The 24,286-nt window shown below is 36.1% G+C and overlaps 1 long non-coding RNA gene across 1 annotated transcript in view; it reads left to right on the top strand.

Moving 5' to 3' along the window:
• The window catches only part of LOC311628770, a 70,233-nt gene extending 59,859 nt beyond the window's left edge, over positions 1 to 10,374 (top strand). Inside the window, exons 2-3 of the long non-coding RNA XR_014796067.1 lie at positions 9,148 to 9,222; positions 10,336 to 10,374. This is a non-coding gene — a long non-coding RNA (uncharacterized lncRNA). The remainder of the gene's footprint in view (positions 1 to 9,147; positions 9,223 to 10,335) is intronic.
• Positions 10,375 to 24,286: the final 13,912 nt, after the last annotated feature.

Here is a 24,286-nt window from a genome sequence, read left to right as displayed (position 1 = left end):
CACTAGTGGTGTTAACACTGGTAGCGAGATCATGGTGCACTGGCTGCTTAATTCTGCTAGTGTCCCTTTAATGCCTCTTGATATCCTTATCTATCTTTTGCCAGGACTTTTGTTTCTTGAGAGGTTTTTGATTACTGCTTTATTTTATTTATTTATTGCTAGTGATTGGTCTGTTGAGGTTTTCTGTTTCTTCCATGTTTAGACTTGAAAGATTGTATGTTTCTCAGAATTTATCCATTTTATCCAGGTTGTCCAATATTTTGGCAAATAATATATTAAAAATAAGTACAAAAAACTATCATTGTGCTATCCAGCAAGTGAATATATTGCTCACTTAAAAAAACGATACTCCATTCATTTGTCCTGAAGTAGTCTTATAGTGATTACATATAACTATAAACTTATTTTGAAAACTAGAAAGTATATTATATGTATAAGTATAGATATACTTAATTTTATGAGTATTTATAAGTATATTTTCCTCATTTAGAAATGTCTTTCTCATTGCTATTTAAATTTTTCCACATTTTCTTTAAGTAATGTAACTCATTTACCCTATTTAATTTTTAGAGTTTTTGGCATTTTTAGATAATAAAGATTATTATTATTTCCAATATATTTTCTAACCACTTGCTCCTAATGTTTTACAACTGTAAACTGGTCAACTCTTTATCAATTATGACATTGCAATATAAATGCTCTTTTAATGGCTATGAATACATTATCTTATTTTTAGTCCATAGTTTTTCCTCAGATAAAACAAAAAAGTACGTACATACATATCTATTAGAACCCAACCATGCCCCAGGCTTCTAGTGCACTGGAACAGCAGAGTAGTTGAGACCCAGATTCTATGTCCTGCAAAACCTAAATAATTTGTTTCCTGGCTCTTTTTAAAAAAACATATTTATTGATTTTTTACAGAGAGGAAAGGGAGAGGGATAGAAAGCTAGAAACATTGATGAGAGAGAAACATAGACCAGGTGCCTCCTGCAAACCCCCTACCGGGATGTGCCTGCAACCAAGGTACATGCCCTTGACCAGAATCATACCTGGGACCCTTCAACCACAGACCGATGCTCTATCCACTGACCCAAACCAGTTTCGGCTCATGGCTCTTTATAGAAAAATATTATTGATCCTTGGCTAACATGGCACATATTTATGGTAATATATTTTATTACTTAATATGTGTGTGTGCACCTATAATATCAAAGTGATTGCAATTTCTTATTGTTTGGATAAGGGTAAATTTAAGAATAAAATGTGAGCCAAAACCGGTTTGGCTCAGTGGTAGAGCGTCGGTCTGTGGACTGAAAGGTCCCAGGTTCGATTCCTGTCAAGGGCATGTACATTGGTTGCGGGCACATTCCCGGTAGGGGGTGTGCAAGAGGCAGCTGGTCGATGTTTCTCTCTCATCGACGTTTCTAGCTCTCTATCCCTCTCTCCTCCTCTCTGAAAAAAATCAATAAAATATATTTTGAAAAAAGAATAAAATGTGAGTTGAAAATGTAAATAATGGTATAAATGATACCTAGATTTAAAATATGAATAAAATTAAATTGAGAAACCCATTTTCAGAATATATATTCTCCAGTATAAGCCCTTTTTATTTTATATTAGTTTAAAAGGTTGACAACAGTAGAAACACAGCATAATGATTTAAAGAGAGATTTTTCTCTGGCCATAGGAAATCTAGGGATTAAACTATATTAGAATCATACAGAAACACGTGAGAGAAAAGACACAAGAATACACACATAAAGACTAAAGGATACACATAGCCATAGCAATTAGTCAGTGTACTTGCTCATTAAAATAGAAAAATTTTCTGTAAGAAAATGTTTTCCCTTACCACACAATTTCAGCATTAGCTTTTAAAAATAAATATTTTATGCATATTCTATATGCGATGTAACATTTTAAAACTTGCTTGATGAATAAAGAGTTCCCAAGGAAGATATTTTATATCAATAAAACGTGGAAAATAAAATATATCCAAAGGTTGAATTAAAGTAAATTTCTATAAACAACTTAAGATCATGAACAACCTCTGATGTAAAATTCCAGGGAGAATTAGAAGTTAAAACTTCTGATCATGAGAACGCTGTGTGTCAATGGAAGGACATCTGTGGAATAGTCTCATACCTGTTTTTACTCAATCATTTGTGGTTTCTTGAAAAAAAAAAAAACACCAAACAAAAACAAAAACAAACAACCACCCATATTATTATTAATGATTTACAACAGAAGTTTGAAATCTATAGATGGTATGTTTTCATGACATGCTTTTGTTTGTCACCAGAATGGTCTCAAGGAAGGGATCACTAACATGAAAGGAACTACTTCATTAAGTGGGGCATATTCGGATCTATATAACCTGAGAAAACGAGTGCCCTAATTTTATGATCTAATATGGTATAACTGAGAGCCGAGGGCGTGGCAGAGTATGGATGTAACAATGTTACCTAAAATTATCAAGATTTTTGTGGTCATGGCTCCTTCTCTAGATTTGCTGGTATGACTGAGGGCCTCTGTTGATGACTAAGAAAGGATAACGTCAGCCCTAGCTGGTTTGGCTCAGTGGCTAGAGCATCAGCCTGCAGACTGAAAGGTCCCCGGTTTGATTCTGGTCAAGGGCACATGCCCGTGTTTCAGGCTCGATCCCCAGTAGGGGGCTGTGCAAGAGGCAGCTAATCAGTGATTCTCTCATCATTGATGTTTCTATCTCTACTCCCCCTTCTCTTAAATCAATAAAAATATATTAAAAATAACAAACGGATAACTTTAGCAGATGCTCATGAAACAGTGCAGGCTAGGACACTGAGAAAAGGAGAATTTCATGTGAGTAGAGTCATTGGTGGGTTACTAAGGATGGCATATGAGGTAGTAAAAATGGAGGGTGAATGGTGCTCTCTTTTTTGAAATGTAACAGCTTATCATAAATTAATGAAAATTAGGCTTACTTTTGGAAACTAAAGTGACAGAGAGGAAAAGTTTGAAGAAAAGATCTAGAGGAGCATGTGATTGTGAAGGATTCAAAGGTGGCCACTGAAAATGCATTTTGATGCCATGTTATTTAGAATATATCATGCCATTTATGTCTACTAGTAAATAAGTAATATATAATGTTTGCTGTGTAAAGAAAGAAGCTGGAATCAGTGTTTGCTGTGTAGAGAAAGAAGCTGGAATCAGACTTAAATCTGGATTTTACCCCATGAAGATAATAAACACTCATAACTGCATCAGTACAGAGAGAGAGAGAAAGAGAGAGAGAGAGAGGGAGATGTAGGGACCCAGAGTTCAGTTCCCTCGGCCTTTGAATGCTGTACATTTGTTGTAGAAGCCAGAGTCTTTATTAGTAAAGGGATCTGATTGCTTCAATGTTCCAAGAATCTAACACATCCTGGGAAAAGGTAGCATTCAGAACAGTTTTTGAATGGATGTGTTAGGACACAGATTTTCTTTTTTTTTTTTTTTTTTTGCAACAATTTTCTTTCTTTGGGGTTATTTAAATAGAAACAGTTCTTTTCTAGATCTCAAAGTTTAATATGAGCAAGTTAGTTAATGCCTTTTTAAAGATTCTTTGGATATATAGGGTGATAGTTCATGGGATATTAATGTTGAAGCTCTTTGGAAATAAGAATTATAGACAGGGATATTAAAAAGACAAAGCCAAAAAAGTTTGACCTACAAGACTGTCTAATGTGAGGTTTGGCTGGTTCAGTAACATTACTCTGTTACTTCCCAAATGGTTCAGCCCTCTCTGCTCTTCCAGGTTGCCAGAGCAAATACATCCTTGCCCAAAAACGAAGTGTTTCATCTACGGTACCAGTGCAAAGGCTGTTTAAAAATAACGACTTTGCTTTTAGCAGTCAGTGCTCTCCTCTGAAATACTCTGCTGATTCACAAAGCTGTCTGAGAAATTCACGACGTTGCCGCAATATCAGCCCGAATGAGGATGAAGTACCCATTTGGTGATCAGAAAATTTACTTTATTGGCTCGAGGGCTACTCCCCTTCGATATAAAAGAGAGGCATTAGAACATCTATTAAGGTTGAATTATATGCTGCAGCCACCATCTTTTCTTGTTACAATTAGTATTTCATTTTAATTGTGCTGCTGGATAATTTCTTATGAAAAGATACTCCGTGTGAACTTTGAACAAGGCTTTTTTTTTTAAATATCTGACAACAGACTTTGTCCAAGAAATACTTTACCCTCTTCCCTGGGTTTTAAAGAGAGGTATAGAGGCTTTTTTACTTTATGTGGTCAATGAAGGTAGGCGATATTCTTTTGTGGTTCTTCTGGTTTTACAGGAAAATGGATCTATGCATCCTCTTTCAGGTAGGCTGTATTTTGTAATGCCTAGTGAATTACAGTGTGGTTGTCTTTCATTTATGGGGTGATTTTTTATAGATGGTCATAGGGAACATGTTAATAGCTCCTTAGCTTTTTTTTTTTCCCCCAAAATGAAGAGGAAATGACAACTCATGCACTTCTTAAGAATCTTTTCTATTTTTTTTTTTACCTTTCTCTACTTATTAGACATGTGTAATAAATATTCTGTACAGCCTCCCCAATTCCTCACCATCTCTTCATTTATTGAGCAATTACTCACTTTTTATATGATAGGTATGTATGTAAGATTTTTTTTTAAAACGATGCTGGTTAAAATACGAATAAAACATTCTCTTCTAACAAGCCCAGAGTATTTTGGGAAAAAGACATATAGCAGCTAACTTATACTGGAAGAGTTTTGGGATTGATTTCTTCTCACAGAGATCAGAGAAGGCTTTGCTGAAGTTCTAGGTTCAAGAATTTAGAAATGAGCCTGGGGAAGAGAGGGCGTTTTTGGCTGAGTTAGCATGGCATAGTGTCCTTAAAAAGCAAGAACAGTACAAGGAGCAATGGATAATCCTGTGTCTAAATATTATAATAGAGACATTGGTGAGACTGAAAATACATGTTGAATCTGGGCTTTAGAGAGCTGAATAAATAAAAGATTTTATTCATTAAGTAGTGGGAGTCACTAAAGGTTTTTCAAGAGAGGTGTTAAAAGGTCTGATGTAAAGTTTAGGAAGGTAACTGAGCTATGTAGAGAACAGGTGGGAAAGTCAAAGAAACCATGGTAGAAATGCTAGGTAGACATCTTAGTTTGAATTGTTTTCTTTACATAGTTGTATTTTTACTGCTGATTCAGTGCTATTTGGTAACCACCATCCTAGATGTTGGATGAGAACAACTTTCACCAGTCATTGGTTACCAATCATTAGACCTTAGTAATCTCAAGTCTTGTTATGGAATGAACTGTGTTCCCCCAAAAATGTATATGCTGAAGCATGGGACTGTATTTGAAAATGGGTCCTTTGGGGTATGTGTGTATAATTAAGGTTAAATGAGGACCTAAAGGTGAGGCCCTAATCCAGTAGGATTGTTGTTCATGCAAGGACACCAGAGACCTTTATTTCTGTGAGCACACAAAGGCCAGATGAGGATACAGACAGGTAGCCTTCTACAATTCAGGAAGAGTGGTCTCATCAGAAACCAAACCTGAGGACACCTTGACATTGGCCTTCTAGCCTCCAGAACTTTGAGCAAATATGTTTGTTGTTTAAGATACCCAGCCTGTGGTATTTTATTATGGCAGCCAGAACAGACTAATATAAGCCTAGAGTAAATGTCCGCTTGTCTTTAAGTTTCTTATTGCTTCTTTTCCTCTCTCTATGTTCATGGTTTTCTAACTCTGAGGCATAAGAAACAAGATGCATCCATTAGATCTTCCCCCTTTCAAATTCTCATGGTAGTTATGAGGGATAGAGGGACTCAATTTAGAGATAAAGGCAAAACAACTCTTATTTTTTAATCTTCATGATTGTTCTGCTGAACATAACCTCTTCAATATAAGAGAACACCTTTATACCTGTCCTGGTGCTTGTTTTTCCTCCACAGTACTATTCTATTTTATATTTAGGATGCTGACTCTCAAAGAGATTATGCGAATATTCTTTGCTAATTTGACTTGAAAACTTAGTTATTTAAACATGTCCAAAACTGGTCAAAATACTTCTAAAATGGAACTTTTTGAGTGTTACTTGCAATTGACCTCTCTCAAATTTCTTATTTTACAGCACTAGCCACTGGAAGTTGATATAGTATTTAAAGATAATTTGTTTTCAAAATTATATAGTAAAACTACTTGATTTTTAGTTCTATACTGTTTCCTATTTTCAAACCACACAAAATATGAATCATACTGATAATATATTATTATTGGTCTTTGTACCAATTAAACTTAGGCTTAAAAAAACAATGGCACAAAATACTGTAAGTTAATACACTGCAGTATGTAGTCTTAAAATGTAGGAAGTAATATTGGTGACAATAACATAAGGAAGACTAAACATGTCTTAATGAAAATAAATGTTTATTCTGGTCTGGAAACTATTCCTTATTTGATCATCCTTGGAAAACATAAAATGTCAGGGCCATTATTTTTTATTAACTGGATCTGGCATGGGCATAAATAGTAAATTGAACTATGGTTTTTTGTGGGTATTTTTTTGGTGGTGGTGGACATTAAGAGGAAATTGGGCTGAAAAAATATTCAGACTTACATCACATGTAAGTACTTATGGATAAGTGAAATCAATTTTTGGTAAAACATATTTTAGACAATTTTGGTAAGCTACAAATAACCTGTCTTGTCACACTAGGAATAGTTTGTATGTCTGGCTCATCACAATTTTAATTGTAAATCTCAGGAAATGCAGAATATGACAATTAAGTTAGGAAGTGCTCAATGGATTGCAGAGTAGTAAATTTTATTAAATTTCTTCATAAAATAACATTGACAAATAATCTAATACAGAGCTGTTTGTGCATTACTAGGTATTACTGAAGGAACAAATGGGCAGCTCCAGATTCCCTCAGAAGACGAATTCTACTTTGTTTTGAGTAATTTACATGTTCTGTAGTGTAATCTTAAACGTTACTTGGTTCTCTCTACAAGGAAGTAGGGCTTTAAAGAAACATCTCCTAGTTGAAAATTACTATTTTAGTACACTTTAAGAAACCAAATATATAAGTCCATGTACAGACACCATTGGGTTCTGAACATGAATTATAAAATAAATTTGAATAAAGAGGTAATGATAAATAATATTTGATATTAGCTGGAAGATTTAGGGGAAAAAACTAACCTGTTGGGAATTTATCTCCTTTTTCTTTAACTAGCCTGATAGTTGCTGTTGTCAGAGGCTTCAAGACCATTTGCATTGGGTAACATGCTAGATGACAGCTATGGCTCTTGTCTTTTCATGCAAGTCCAGAGTGTCTAAGGACAGCAATGTCCAACCCATCCTCACTAGTAAGTGATATAATATGGTGTGTTTGATTTAATAGTTCAGGTTCAGTTATAAGTATCTTAGGCCATCACATTTGTAGACATTTACTACTGTCTGAAGAAGTAAACTAAAAGTAATTATGTCAAGAGGTGATTTTTGGCTAAGACAGCAATGCAGTTTATAAGACTCATCTGTGTAATGCTCTGGGATATTTATCACAGCTTTTAGAATGCTATGGCACTTATTTGCTATACAAGCCTAAAACTAGAAAGAGTCCACGCAAATCCAAAACATGGTTGCATATCTGCCATTCATTTCTCTTATTTAAAGAGAAATTTAAATGGGCACAGATATGATTACACACGTATATTTTCCCACAGAAAGTATATGAGCTTGATTCTAACATTTGGATCACTGCCTTAAGTAGCCCAAACTAAAAATACATGAAACAATTTTTCTTGAATTTATCATAAAAGTGTAAACATGTAAGTGTCATGAACATGCTTCTTCAGGATTTCAATAGTAGTCCAAGACTAATAGTTACTGGAGCACTTCTTGACTGGACTCACTCTGTCCTATGTTTTGGTGTGCTGCTGTCGGGAGATAATAAGCACTCTTATGGGCTGAATTCAGGGCATCTAGAGAGGTCTTCAGTAAAATGTCTAGCATTTTAGTGGATTAGAAATTTTGTTGATAAAGGATGGGATTTGTTAACTGGAGATCCATTTTATTCTCCTTTCTAGTGTAAAAACTAAGGGAGATTTTGGTTTTGTTAACTATAGGCTCATCAGCAAATTACTCAAAACTCTGTTTACTCAATAATTGTGTGAATAACAAAATGCCAACCTATGCACAATAGGATGATCCTATTTGTAAAGTGCCTGACATTACAACCCATTTGGTCATGTTTATATTATTCTTTCTTATAAAACATCTTTTTTTAAAAATAGGCACACATTTTCTGTGTGCTATCACTAAAATGTAGTTCACTCATCCCTCTAATTAAATAGCTTTAACATTTTTAAAAATCACTAAACTTAGTATTTTAAAAATAATTCCACTTACCTTTCTAATAGGGGTGTGGGGAGAGTTATCCAGATTTCAGAGTATGACCTTCAGGACCAAAATATTAATTTTAGTGCCAGGGGGTGGGGAACCTTAAATTCCAGAATCTTGGTTTATCATCTTATTTTTTCAATTTATTGTTGACACATATTACTCATCTTTCCCCTCCTTTTACCCTCAGATTATTTTCTTGATGGCCAGTTCCTAACTATTCCCAACTCAGTTTCCCTAACTCTAAAAGGGTATTTACCATCCTTTAAGGCAGGATATAAAGATTAATTAGTTAAGATTGCAAAGTGCTTTAACCATAAAATGTTGTATGAGATAATAGGATAAATATTAATAATATCCTGTTAGAAGGACACAGACAGCCATAGTAAGGTAACTAAGAAAAATAAATTGCAGTGCTCTGGATAACATTGAAAATCACTAATGGAATGGAAGTTTGTTCATACTGGGAGCAGTGTTGCATCATGTATAATGTAACACAAGGTCATTCTCAATTGTTTTAATTGCCACGAGCAACTGATCTTGAGAGCTGCTCCGGACAAGCTCTTGCGCGGCCCTAATGTTCGGAAAACGGTGCCAAAGACCAGCATTATCCCCTCTTGAACATTAAATGGTATCGACCCCCTTCCCTGGGCCCATCACTCAACAGGCCCCTTAAAGTAATTCATGACCCAATTAACATTAATTAACTTTACAAAACCTCCTCCAAACTCTCTGCCATTTTCAGTCTTCAGGCACCGAGGAAAGTAGAGAGCAACTCGCAAAAAAGTTACGAAGCCTCTTCTGAGACCCATCAATTAGGGTAAGTAAAAGATTCCTAATTTTTAATAACTCTCGTTTATTACTTGCCACTCGGATAAGTTTATACTGTACAAAGATATCTTTAGAACCACTCAGTACTGAAAGAACCATTCATCTCTGTACTTCACATCTATACTTCACAGCTACTTTAAGACTGAGAGTGGCCGCTTCCAAATTCATGTCAGAGTAAACCAGAGTCACAAGTGATTACTGGGTCCTACAGAGAGGCAACCCAAACGCCTCTCAAGGTGTGCAGACCTCTCAGCTCTGTTTCTGGAGAACTCTCCTGCAGGAATTGTATTTTTGCTGAAGTGCCAAGTTAGTAACACATGCCTTCTTATCAACCATACCAAGAATCTAACTTTTTTTCTTGCATTTTCATTTAACCATTATGGTTAAATCAAGATTTTTAGTTCAACTTGCTAACAATATAGTAGCTTTTATTGCAAGCTGCTTTAAAGTAATCTGGTTCAGATTTTAAAAATTCTGAACCCAAATTCTTTTTGCTATAAAAATAGCAAAGTTGAGCATTCACTGTTCTCTAAAGCATGGATGTAACTGCATCTGCAGGGAGGTTGGCTGAAATATAGCACAGAGCCCTAACCCTCAAAGAGAAAAAGACCGTCTCCCCCCCCCCCCTTTTCTCCTAGATAATAGTCTGAGGGAAAGGGCTGCAGAGAACTGGTCTGTGTATCTAATAAGTATAAATTTACTGTCATGGTCCATCAGGTAGCTCAGAAATGGCCTAAGAGGAGCAACGCCTCTTTCAGATGTTTGAAAGAAGGCTGCCTATTATTCTGTATATCCCAGTGGTATTCTGTATATCCCAGTGGTAAGCCACCAAGAACAATGAAATCTCATTTTCACAGACTGAAAGAAGTTAGGTAAATAGGGGTGGGGCCACAGGAAAGGAAGTAACCCAACTAGCCCTAGTTACCAAGACACCCCAACTGGGCAGGGAAGGAAGAATGTGAGCAAGAGGCATGCACTTTAAAATGTATGGCTGTTGCTAAGACAGACAGCTTGCAGATAACCAATCAGGAGCTAGCAAGGCTGTTTCCACCCCCTTAATTAAAAAACATGTGGGCTTCCCTCTTTGCTTCCTTCTTCCCAGGAGCCCTGCACAGTGGATACCTGACATTCCTGTTGCAGGGGAGCACACCCCCCAGTGCCCCGAAGCTTGTGGGCATCCACACATGGACTCAGACTTTAATTAGCTTGGATGCTCAGCTGCTCCTGACGGTGACATGGAGAGGAGGCTCTGGACACCAGCCTGAGAACTCTAGCTGCACCTCTCCCGTGACTAGCTTCCCCAATAAACTTTGATTCCATGACTCATTTTTGTCCACGCTCCATTCTTCGATTTTCCCGAGACAAGAACTTGGACTCAAAACACCCACATTTTTTATATCAGTTGCACAGCACACACTATTTCTGCGGTGGTACACTCATCTCTTTGGATTCTAGAGCCCTACCTTTTTAGTATCCTTTGAAACTGAAGGTCCTCAGGATGTTGATTTAATTTGTGACTATAGCTTTAGAAGTCATCTTTTTTTCCCCTCCTCTCTCTACATTCATAGCCTTAGACTCCCCTGGATAGTCAATAACATCAGAGGCAGCAAAACACACTAGCCCAGACCTGACAAATGGTTGCAAGTCTGGACCTCAGGCAGGCTAAAAACATCTTGACCTAAGTTATGTTTCATCACCTAAGGTGGAATGACCTCTTGGATACTTTTTCCTGAAATCAATTAGAGGGACACAAGAGAAAAAAACTCCTCAGAGCTGTCCTAAAGAACTAAATAAATGATTTATCATCCTTAGCTTACCTCTAACCAATCAGCTCCTTATAGGATCCAGAACCCCTAACCAAGGTTCTATATCATCTGTAACCTACACACCATCAGGAGTCTGGTCTTGCAGAGCATTAAGCTCACCCATTCTCTGGATTGCTGCCAATCCTATAATAAATTGTTTCCTTCCACCCCTGCCAACTCCTGCTCATGCATTTATTTGGGCCAGTGTACACAGGCAGAAGGGATTTGATAACACTTTCAACAGGATTATACAAGAATTCCCTTCATTTTATTGGGTCTGTCTAGAAAAATAGTGGTATCAAATCTAGTCACTTTCAAAGAAATTGAAATTATAAAAAGATGTATTTCTAGTCTCATTCATAGAAACTGCTTATTATAAGATTCTTTTTTCTCCAATATAATTTCAGCTTCTTTGTCATAACAAAGGTTTTCTATAGTGTCAAACTGTGGTATCTGAACAACTCCAATGATTATTGTAGTTGTCAAAGAACACAGTATAAAGCAAAAACACAAAACTGAAAACTTAGTAATTATAAACTAAACTGTGCACCAGATATTTAAAACTGCAGCATATTGTGAAAATGTTTGGTTGTTGACTTTCGTCAACTTTTGAAGAGAGTTACTTGTTTTCCTCTATGCATTTGATACATTGTCATTTTGAATACTTTCTTTCATAACAGAATATCTTACCCTCTTTAAGCACTCTAGCCAATGCATGGGGACAATAAGTAATATGCCTGTATAAGTTAAAGATAGAAATTTTAACTCTTACATTTAGGAATTCTATTTTTTTAAATCCTGAACATTGGAACAGTATATAGCACACTTTTCATGAAGTTTTAAATAATTCAGATTTTATAATATCAATTCCTTGAAGCTGTGTTAGAAAGTAGGAATAAATGATGACTAGACACAAGCGCATCTGAGAATGTCACAACATATAAACAATAGTTAAGTAATACAAAGTAGTAAGTACAGTGATAGCTATGTGAATGAAATATCATAATTACATGGTAACTCAAGATCACTTAACTCAGTCCAGGGTGGACAGAGAAAGTTTTCCATTAGAGTTGTCTTACAGTTTTGACAGCAAATAGGTATAGACAGATGGAGTGTCTATTGGAGTGTCTCGTGCTCCAAGAATACTTGAGAACTGTTATTCTTTTAATTTATTTTCAAATAGTTTTGGTAACCATAGCTAGCTTCAATAATGCAGTAGGAAATTCTATTTCCAAAGAATATTTGCTTCCCTTAAAACCAAGAATGCCTGGATATTTGGAAAGTCATAATCCAAGGCCAGTCATTATCCCTCCTCCTGTCATGACTTCCCAAATCAGGAACATGCAAGTTATCAGTGTTTCATAAGGCTTCTACTGGGCATATACTCAGGTAGCCTCTGCTCTTTCACTTCATGGTGTTACTGGGATGAGAAACCCAAGTCATGTTTCCTCTGAAACTTCAGTCTAAATCGTGCATCATCCATTCAGTAAGCGTGTTTGAGTAGTGATACAAAAGATGTGAAAACAAAAGGACTCACCTTAAAACACTCAAGCCCTAGTGGAACAGATAGAAACAGAGGGAGAGAATAATACACTAAAAATATCTCTTGGCACAGATACTTACAAAGGGATATAACAGTGGTCAGCAAACTGGCTCATGAGCCACATGCGGTTCTTTGGCCCCTTGAGTGTGGCTCTTCCACAAAGTACCATGGCCTGGGCGAGTCTATTTTGAAGAAGTGTCGTTAGAGGAAGTTTAAGTTGAAAAAATTTGTCTCTCAAAAGAAATTTCAATCATGGTACTGTTGATATTTGGCTCTGTTGACTAATGAGTTTGCTGACCACTGGGCTATGAGATTATAGGAAATTGATCTGAAGAGAGAATATTCCACTGGGGTCTTTAAAGCTGGGAAGATGTTAACAATGAAAAATGGGACGAAATTTTTAGGCATATAAAACAGCCGGAGATATTAAAATTCACAGTTCTCTCAGAGAACTTGGATTATAATGTGCATAGAAAAGAGTTTTATGGTGGGAGATTATATCACCTGCAATTAAGTTTTGAAGGCCATTTTATGCCATCATTAATGTGTTGGCCGTCAGTTGAGGGCAATGAAGATATTTTAAACTAGGAAGAACTATTGTCAGGTGTCTTTTAAACAGTTTTTTTTTTGAAAGATTATGGAGGTGGGATGGCACACCAGTGTGAAGTCTATTGCACTGAAGCTGTGAGAGTTGTAAAATTCTAAACAAGCATCAGGATTTTCAGTTTTTGGTTCCACATGTAAGGGAAGTGGGACTCAATCATCCTAGTAAGTAAAAAGGCAAATCAACAACTGAAAAATCAACAACTTCTTGGGTCCATAAGAGAGGGGGAGGGGGGAGACACAGGACAATTTGCTGTCCCCAAGATTAGAGAGAGACACATTTTAGGAGTTGTGGCTTACAGAACAGAGACTCACCAGTGGAAACTTTTCGTGGAGCCAGTGCCAGTGTAAGAAAACCTGAGCTGCAGTTGAGGAATTGTAAGATGCTGGGTGCAGACAAGTTTGAGAGTTAAAAACTCCAGGAGGATGCAATCATGGGTGCAGGGTGGGAGGGGGAATTAAGGGGAGGATGAGCTTCATATTATTGTGAGATTTATCCAGGAACTCAACCTGATTCTTGAAGTAAATATAAAAGATAAATCCTCTCCTGCTTCCAGCAGGGGAAAGGGACAAAGAACCATTTTTCAAATACACCAGAGTACCCCTTTTTAACAAGGAGAAACCAGTACATCAGAACCTAACTCGGTGGGGTATTTTCAGTCCCTAATAGACCTGGAAGAAGGGAGATACCCAACTGCAACCCATTTGAGCTATCCTATCCCTCCTAAGGTGGTAGAAAATAAGTGAGAAACTCTTGTGAAGTTCACATCCAGGGGCATAGGATCACTAAGACACTAATCACTAATCTTAGAAACTAGAGCATGCTGCCCTTCCCTCTAATACCTTACCAAAACATACCAAAGGCCTGTTTATAGCAACCCCTGCTACTCATTACATCACTTCTGGCTATCTTCTGAAAATTACAAGGTGTACCAAAAGGCACAAAACAAAATTGGAAGAGACAAAGCAAGTGTGAGAACCAGACATGGAAGGGATGTTGGAATTACAAGACCAATAATTTAAAACAACTATGATAGCTGTGCTTCGGTCTCTAATGGATGAAGTAGGTAGCATGCAAGAACAGATGGGCCATGTAAGCAGAGAGATGAAAATCCTAAGAAAGAACCATAAAGAAATACTGGAGATCAAAAGCACCGTAACAGACATAAAGAATGCCTTTGATGGGCTTAGCAAAAGAGGACATGGCTAACAGTTTTCTGAATTTGAAGATAAATCAATAAAAGACTCCAGAATTGAAAAGCAAAGAGAACAGAATATCCAAAGACTGTAAGATAACTACAAAAAGGCATAACACACATGTGAAGAGAATACGATGGAGAAGAGAAATCATACAATAAAAACTGAAAATTTCTCAGAATTAATGTTAAGACACAAATCCACAGCACAGAGAATACGAAGGAGAATAAGTCAAACACACACACTTCCCCATCCTCACTAACCTAGGTAGTTGAAAACCAGATACTTCCTGAAAAAGCCAGTGTTTCCTCAAAACATTCAAAGAAGAGTTAATACAAATCCTTCTCAAACTCTTCCAAAAATAGAATGGAACCTCTACACTCATTTTATGAGGCTAGCATTACCTTGTTGCCAAAATGCTACAAGAAAATTATAGGCCAATACTCCTGATGAACAGGCAAAAACCCTCTACAAAATGGTAGCAAACTGAATTAAACAATATCACTAAAAGGATAATACACAATGGTCAAATGGAATTTTTTTAATGTATGCAATGATGTTTTAATATCTGCAAATCAATCAGTGTGATATACTATATTAACAAAATGAAGGATAAAACTATATAATTTTCTCCCCAGGTAGACTTCTGTATATTTGTGTACTTTTAAACATCTACAACAAATTATTGTCAAAAACTGCCAGAAACTTTATTTTCAAGAAGTTTCTTTTAAGGTATCTTGCCAACTTAATTGGTGCATCAATTGGCAGGTGCAAGTTAATTATATGGGTACTTAATTGCTAATTTCCTATGCAAAGCAATATTTGAACTTTTAATTCTCAATTGAGCATGCATCCAAATGGGATTTTAACGGCTCAAAGTCTCAGCAAAATTTCTAAGTGTATTTTTGTGCCTCTCCATAAGCTTGCTCTGATACTGTGAATATAATCTCTGGTTTGAAAGCATAATATGGGTAGCTCCATTTGATAAATAATTTGTTTAAAAAAGATGCTCTTATTTGTGTAAAAATAAATTTCTAGACATGCTCAAAAATATTTCTTTTTTACTATTATGATAAGTGAAATACTTGAGAAAGACTCTCATATGTGGAATCTAATGAACAAAATAGATCCAGAGATATAGAAGCATGGAACAGATTGTAAAATCTGAGAGAGAAGAGATTTAACCAAAGAATTTGTATGCATATAGTATGCATAACCCATGGACACAAGACAATAGGGTGGTGAAGGCCTGGGTGGGAGATGGTTGTGGGGGGAGTCACTGGGAGGAAAAGAGGGATATACTGTAATATTTTTTTAACAATAAAGATTAAAAAATATGCTTACTTCATTTTAAAGGATATTTTATAAAAACTTCCAAGCTGATAATTAGAAGGTGAATATTGAAATCACATCTAAAATCATCTCATAAACACATACCGTATGTAAACAATGTTAAGTCTGCCTTTACAGAAAGTATGTATGTGGAATTTCTTCATTTATAGATAAATGTGGGTCCAAAACATGCTGTTGGGGATCTGGTAGACAGAATTCTAGGGTAGTTATCAAAATTTCTGCCCTTGGTACACATACATCTTAGTTCAAATCAAATCCCAATTCATCTATTGCTGTGAGGGGATTTGCAGATGTAATTAAGATCCTATATCAGTTGATCTTAAATAAGTTTACCATCATCTTTTCAGCCCTCTCAATCTGAATCTAGAGGTCAGAGGCGAAAAGCCTGAGGAGGCTCTGACAGACATTGTGGGCTGGAGTTTGGAGGCGGTGCCTTCTAGGAGCCGAGAATGTCCCCCACTCCCCAGCTCATAGACAACAGGCCACAGAGGACTCTGCTGCTGTCACATGGAACTGAACTTGGCTATGAATCAAAATATGTTTGGAAGGAGATATTTCCCCAGAACCTCCAGCAAACACATTGACATCGGAATTCTGATAACCTTAAGCAGAGAACCCAGTCATGCTATGCCAGACTTCAGGCCTACAGAACTGAGCTAAAACGGGATGCTGTTTTAAGCTGCTAAAATTGTGGTATTTGTTAGCAATTGAAAATGAAAATGTCTTATTTTTTTTTAATGTGATAATAAGCATTTGTAGTTTTTCCACCTTAATACATAAAATTCTGCTAAGGAACCATCATTGTTTCAAATCATTATAAGTTTAAACAAGATCTGCTTTTTACTGGCTATTATTATACTAATATGCATTAAAATTTTCAGGTTTTTCTTTTCAAACTTCCAGCATGCGTCAAAAAATGTCCTCACAGTTTATATCTCTATCAGAAGCATTTGAACAAAGCATTTGAACATGTTAATTTCTGTTTTCTACTTGTCAACTGTGTGAAAATTTTTGCAATCTGCTTGCTGAAAAAGGGTGTTTCTTTTCCTTGGCTTATATTCCTTTGATTATGAAAAATATATTTTATATGTGTATGTGTATATATATATAAATACATATATATATATATATATATATATATATATATATATATATATGCTATTTAATTTCTCGTGTTGTGTCTTACTGATTTATTTCAGCTGTTCATTTTTCTAATGTGATTAACTTAAATGTATTTGTAAAGTTACTTATCCCTTAGGAGTAGTATTTACCTCTCCTCTGATACATATGCTGGAAATACTCAAGTGGGTAATTTGCCTTTGACATTAGTTCTGGTGTTTCTAAGTCACACGAACATTTTAAACAATTTTAGTGAAAAATTGTCTATCAAGCTTCTCTATAAAGTTTTCACTTTCGAAGCTCTTCTTTATAATTAGCTTTTAAAAATGTTGTATATCAAACATTTTGCAAAATGACCGTACAAAATTCTATCTGCTATTATACCTCAATATTTTAATGCACTTAATTAAACCAACAGCAGAGGAAAAGTAGAAGTGTGTTTAAGATCTAAATAACTATTATTGCCCGAGTAACAAGAGTGTTTCCATTTTTACAACCTTGTTATGCCTGCAGGAGTAAGTAGGGGGTTGCTAAAAGAACTTTTTGTTCCTTTAAGAGAGCATTTTTATCACAGAAGCAAATCAGTTGACTGACAGGCTTCTTATAGAAACCAAGAAATGTTTTAGAAATATGCACTTAATATTAAATTAGCTTGTGATGGGAAATGCAGTGCTTTGCCCATTTCTCTCATGGTGCCCTCCTCCAAAATAACTATCTGAGTCCAGTAATCTATTAATCAGTAATAGATTAAAAGGGTAGTACAGCACTCTTACATTCAGAAATGTAAGGTTGGTTTAACATCTGGAAAAAAAAATCAGTCTAACTTATTACATTTGAAGAACAAAGGGGAAAAAGCATAGAACAAAGGGGAAAAAGCATATAGTTAATATTAACAAAATCATTTGATAAAGTTCCCATTTATGATGAAAATTCAAGGAAACGAAGGGAATCATTTTAATCTGAAAAATACGAATCTACAAAAATTCTACAGAAAAGACCGTACTTAATAGTGACATTTTGAAAAACAACAACAATCAAACAAAACTTTCCTCAAACTGGGGACAAGAGGAAAATGCCCTCTCTGGCCACTGGTATTCAGCATTGCGCTGGTGATCATAGCTAATCCTTCGCAAGAAAAGCCATGGAAAACGATGGGGCTGAGCAAATGAATGTGACTTTGTAAGTAAAAGGTTCAAAAGAACCTATGTACAAGTTATGAAAACTAAAAGCTAATTTAGCTGATACCTATAAAACACTTTATACTCCAGTTCACAAATAGTAGAAGGTAAAATTTTAAAATGACATTTATATTAATTACAAAGATACTAAATACCCCCAATAAAATTTAGTAGAATAGTTACAAGAGCTCTAAAAATCATGTTGAGGGAAATTAAAGATGATACGAATAAATGCCACAAAATGTCATTTTCATGGATTGCCAGTTCAATATTGCCAACATGTACTTTATACATAAACAAATTGCAAGCTTAAGTACAATCCAGACAAAATTTTTATCCAGTGTTTTTCTTCAAGTGATCATGGTGATTAAGGTTTTTGTTTTCAGGGGGTAAAGGTGATTTTAAACTTTAGAACTGAGACCTGGAAGTGTGGGTCAGTTTGGTAGAAGGTAGTTCTGTAAATAAAAAGCACTAATAAACTCATGAAGACAAAGTGGAGGATGTGTGCTGTCAGCTATCAAAGTTTATATGAAACTGCAATAATGAAGAAAATGGGGAATAGCATAAAATTAGACAACTAAACCAATGAAACAGAAATAGATTTAAACTTCAAATATATCTTAGTTGAGATGCAAAAAAAAGAGAAAAAAGATGGTCTGTTTAAGAAATGCTGCTGGGTGAATTGGATAAGCACATACAAAAAAAAAAAAAAAAAAAAAAAAAAAAAAAAAAGGAATCCTGTTTTACCCCATACCATAAACAACAATTAATTTTAGATGCAAATACAAAGTAAAAACATCAAACAATAAGGATTTTAGGGAAAAAGTGATATCTGACATTTGAATATGGACAGATGTTTGAGATCAGAAACAGCGTGAACCATAAAGAAAAACAATAAAGTGGCCTACAACAAAATTGCAACCTTTGTTTACCAAAAAACTACTAGAAGAGTGAAACAACATACTACAGGGTGGGGAGAAATATTTGTGGTGCGTATAGTTGATAACTCATACAGATAAAACACAAAGAACCCCTTTCAATCAATGAAAAAGTGTAGGTAAATGCATTAGATTTTGTCTGTTCAAATTTAAAAGACTTGAACTATCATTCCATAAAATAATATCCAAATGACCAATCAACATAAAAAGATGCTGAATTTTATCTGTCATCAAGGAAATGCACATTTAAATAAAAATTGAAGTACATTTATTTGAAAAAATACAAATAAATTAGTTTTTAAAACATCTCTATTGTTATTGATTCAAGAAGCAGCACTGCCACTTCTAGAATTAACTACTATGTTCTCAAAAGAAATTTTATTAATCTTCAAGATTGATTTACATAGTAACATTTCCAAAATTCATGGCAATAACTTTGTTGTAAGGTGTTCTAAGAAAAAATCTAGTTTGAGAACATAGGTGATAAATGTCAGGGACTATCTTAGTTTATGGTCTACTGTCACTGTTTGATAAGTTATATCATCACCCTATTTAGAACACTTTTTCCATAATTAGTATGTAATTTTAGATTTTTGGTTTTTATAGGACATACAAATGTTTGCCTTGATATACTGTATTCTGTTGTTTTCAATGGGGGAAAAAAAAGGTAATTCTCCAATAAAACAAAAAACCAAACAAAATTCACCACAATTATACACAGCTCTAAATGTATCAGAATAGATAAAACTTAAAAGCTATCAATAATTCGTGGTGCGAGTATATTGCTAAATGGAGTTAAAACTGGTACAGCCACTTGGAAAACCAAGAGTACACAACTTTATGACACAACCCATAGTGTTTATAAAATCAAGCATATGCAACCCTAACTGTGTAACCAACAGAGCTATTGCTGTATCCAAAAGCTGAGAATAATTCACAAGTTCATCAACAGTACAATGAATACATTGTGGCATATGCATATGGTGGAATATTACACAGTAAATAACACAAAGCTAATCTTTAGTGATAAAAGCCAAAAACGAAGGAGTGGCTATCATGTAAATTTATTTGTGTATAGTCAAAAATAGTAAAAATAAATAGACAAACCAATAAGCGGTGTTAAATGTCAGGATAGTGATCACTAACTTGGGGTGGGGATGAGGGTGGGGATGAGGGAAATGACTTGGAACAGACATGAGGCATCTTCCTGGGTGCTGGTGATATTATATTTCTTGATAAAAGTTCTAGGTTTTCAGCTATATTCCTTTGGTGAAAATTCACTGAGATAAATACTTATACTAGTAGCCCTGCACATGAATCTGTGCACCAGCAGCTCTCTGTGGGGTTTGGATTGCTGCCCAGAGGCTCTCCGTGGCCCAGATGCCCATCCGCAGCTGGGCACAGAACACTTGCCTCATTGCTGTGGCAACGAAGCAAGCATTCTGCCAGGCTGCTTACACTGCCCACTCTCAGCAGCCACCCCACTGAGACTGGGGGACTCCAGCAGGGCTACAAGGACTAGGCACCTCCATCTTGTAGTTTAGGCTCCACCATCTTTGTGATGGAGTGACAGTTAATTTGCATATTAACCTTTTATTAGATAGGATGTAACTTTCTGTATTCTTCAATTGAAACTTTTTTTAAAATTTGGTTCTCAAGTAAATTAGCCCAAGAAGATAGTGAAAGCTTTTACTTTTTTAAAGAAATATTATATGACCACATATTTTATGTACCTTAGTTTTTAAACTAGAAAAATATAATTTTAAAAACAAATGTTTTTTTAAAATATATTTTATTGACTTTTTACAGAAAGGAAGGAAGAGGAATAGAGAGTTAGAAATGTGGATGAGATAGAAACATCAATCAGCTGCCTCCTGCACATTCCCTACTGGGTATGTGCCCACAACCAAGGCACATGCCCTTGACCAGAATTGAACCTGGGACCCTTGAGTCCGCAGGCAGATGCTCTATCCACTGAGCCAAATTGGTTAAGGCAAAATAATTTTTTTTTAACACAGTGACTTAGAAGTACAATTATTTTTGTACACTTAACTTATATTTTGTGAACTGGCTTATCCCTTTTATTAGTTCTAATAGTAATACTAAATGCATTTGAATTTTCTGTGTACATAATAACATTGTAAATAAAGGCAATTTTACTTCTTAAAAAAAAAAAAAAAGAATTCACTGTGAGAGATAATGCCAAAATAATTAATACTCATTTGAATGATTATAATGTGATAATTATAGAGGAAAAACTATTTAGTTGACAGATATTACTTTAAGATAAGCAAATTGATTTATAATTTTAATTTGAATGATAGTTTCAAAGCTAAAATAAAGATAAGATAATAGAGCTATTCTCTATAATTAGAAATAATCTGTTCCTGGTTATGTAGCCTTAAAATAGAACACCATAAGGTGAAATCCCAAATATGCATGCAAAATCTTAGAAAAATAGAGAATTATACAAGAAAATGAAGTATTATGCATGCTATTTGTTTAATCTTGCTTTACTTTAAAAATAGTTTAAGGTTTCTTATTAGGAAAATGTAAATATAGTAAATGAATTTCATATGAATTGGGAAAGTTTATTTCATTTATCATTTGTATTTTTTTAGTAAGAATTTAACGTATTTTAAAATTAGAGGTTTGTTTTTTTTTAATACTCGATTAACAAATTATCAAAAGGCTTAGAAGTTGATGGCAATACTTATTAGTCAGCATATTTAAAAGCATATATTTATACTTTGGAAAGTAAACAAACTTTTCTTATCTTTATACTTAGAATACTGAGCTGGATAGAATTTTTCTTTTTTTCTGTATAATTGCTAGTTCTAGGTACTTCTACAATTTCTTTTGCATAATGCCTTAATAGACACAAAAATGAGATGACACTATGGGTTAAATATAAGATTTCAGGGTAGGGGATATTGAGGCTGATTGAGGCTTCCCTATTTCCACACCTATCTAGTATTTCTGCTCAATTTCTAAAATAATTGGTAGTTTAACTAGAAAGACCTTTCCTGTATTGTTAGGTCCTAATCATGATTTTATTTAAAACATTTGAAATACACAAGTCTCTTATGCACCACTCTTAATAATAATGCATTTCTGGTGATGCTGCTCTGTCCCTGGCTTTAGGGGCATGTGGCCACGGCCTCTGCCAGCAGACCCACTACTCTGTTCTGGCCCCCAGGGACTGGACTGAGCTCAATCACAGCTAATACTAGGGCTTTGGAGCATTATGAAAAAAGTATTTTCTCTTTCACAGCAGAGTTGGATCTTAGGAGCTGTGAGGGGCTACTGTCACCATCTCAGGACCATGAAAAACAGAAGAGGGGAGATGAAAACATTCATGAAAATCAGAGCCCTGTGGCAGCTTTTCAGGTTCTTCTCAAGCTGTACATGAAATTAGACCTAATTTGGATTTTTCAGTTCTGTAAGCAAATGAGTCCCCATTTTACATAAGCCTTCTATGTAGGATTTTCTTAAAATTTCAGCAGAAAATATCTGACTTTAATGAAGACTCAGTTAACATATCAAAATTACTAATGTTTTTTCTCCCCAATAATTTATTCATTAGTAAATACTTATTGAATGTCTTACGTTAAAGGGACTATTCTAATTTCTTATATTTTTTCAGTGAACAAAACAGACAAAATACTATGCCCTTGTGGACTTTCTAGTAGAGTGGGGCAGACAGGCAATAAACCATAAACATTATGCTAATATTATCTTAAAGTGGTCGGCAAACTCCTTAGTCAATAGAGCCAAATATCAACAGTACAACCATTGAAATTTCTTTTGAGAGCCAAATTTCTTAAACATAAACTTCTAACGCCACTTCAAAATAGACTTGCCTAGGCTGTGGTATTTTGTAGAAGAGCCACACTCAAGGGGCCAAAGAGCCGCATGTGGCTTGTGAGCCACAGTTTGCTGACCACTGTTATTGTACAATAAAAAGTAGTAAGTGTCATGGAAAAAGAGAAGCTAAGAAAAGAGGATTAGGAATGCCAGATGACAGTGGAGGGTGGCAAGCCAAAAGGTAATTTTGTAGGATGGTCAAAGGAATTTTTTTCTTAAGTCTTTCCCCAAACACCCTATAGATTATTTTATTCCCATCCTACCTAATAAAAGAATAATATGCAAATTAACCATCACTCTGCTATACCCACAAACCATGCCCACCATCCAATCAGAACAAGTATGCAAATTAACCCCAACCAAGATGGCTACAGCCACAGAGAGCAGGAGAGAGGCTTGGGTTTGCCTGGCAATAGAGGAAGCCACGCTTTCCACACACCTTTGCTGGCCTAGGCCTCCACTCAAGGCTACAAAGTTTCAATTATAGAAGATAAATCCCAAGAAAAATGGCTGCAGCTACGGAGCTGGAGAGAGCAGGCTAGGGTGCCTCTGGCAATGGAGGAAGCCAAGCTTTCCACCTGCCCTGGCTGGCCTAGGCCTCTACTCCAGGCTACAAAGTTTCAATTATAGAAGGTAAACAAATCCAAACAGAAATGGCTGCAGCCACAGAGTGAGCAGGGGGCTTGGCTCTGCTCCCGGCTACAAAGTTTCAATTGTGGAAGATAAATAAATCCCAGATACCAGGGCCTCTGCTTGGGTCACCACATGGCTGGCCTGCAAACCACCACAGGCCCCTTGCTCAGGCCGCCCCACGCCCCACGGGAATCCCCACCCTGATCCAGGACACCATTCAGGGCAAACCAGCTGACAGCCACCCATGCACCAGGCCTCTATCCTATTGAATAAAAGAGTAATATGCTGATTGACCATCACTCCAACACACAATATGGCTGCCCCCATGCGGTTAAAGATCTTGTCCCATGTGGACACAAGATGGCCACCACAAAATGGCCAGTAGGGGAGGGCTGTTGGGAGCCACCAGGCCTGAAAGGGAGGGCAATTGAGAGGGACCAGGCCTGCAAGGAAGGGCAGTTGGAGGCGATCAACCTTGGAGGGGAGGGCAGTTAGGGGTGCCAGGACAGCAGAGGAGGGAAGTTGGAGGCAAACAGGCTGGAAGGGGAGCAGTTAGACATCAATCAGGCTGGCATAGGAGTGGTTAGGGGATGACAGGCTGACAGGCCGAAGCGGTTAGGGGCAATCGGAAGGCAGGCAGGCGAGCAGTGGGAGCCAGCAGTCCTGGATTGTGAGAGGGATGTCTGACAGCCCATTTAGACCCAACCCCACCAAGATCAGTCTAAAAGGACAGTTGAACATCCCTCAAGGGGTCCCAGATTGGAGAGGGTGCAGGCTGGGCTGAGGAACACCTCCCTACCCCATCAGGAATTTTGTG

The sequence above is a fragment of the Pipistrellus hanaki genome (genome assembly GCF_964339955.1).
Source record: "Pipistrellus hanaki genome assembly, chromosome: 10".
Classification (NCBI taxonomy): Eukaryota; Metazoa; Chordata; class Mammalia; order Chiroptera; family Vespertilionidae; genus Pipistrellus; species Pipistrellus hanaki.
The sequence above is the reverse complement of the archived record's forward strand: the minus strand, read 5'-3'. Positions and strand labels throughout refer to the sequence as shown.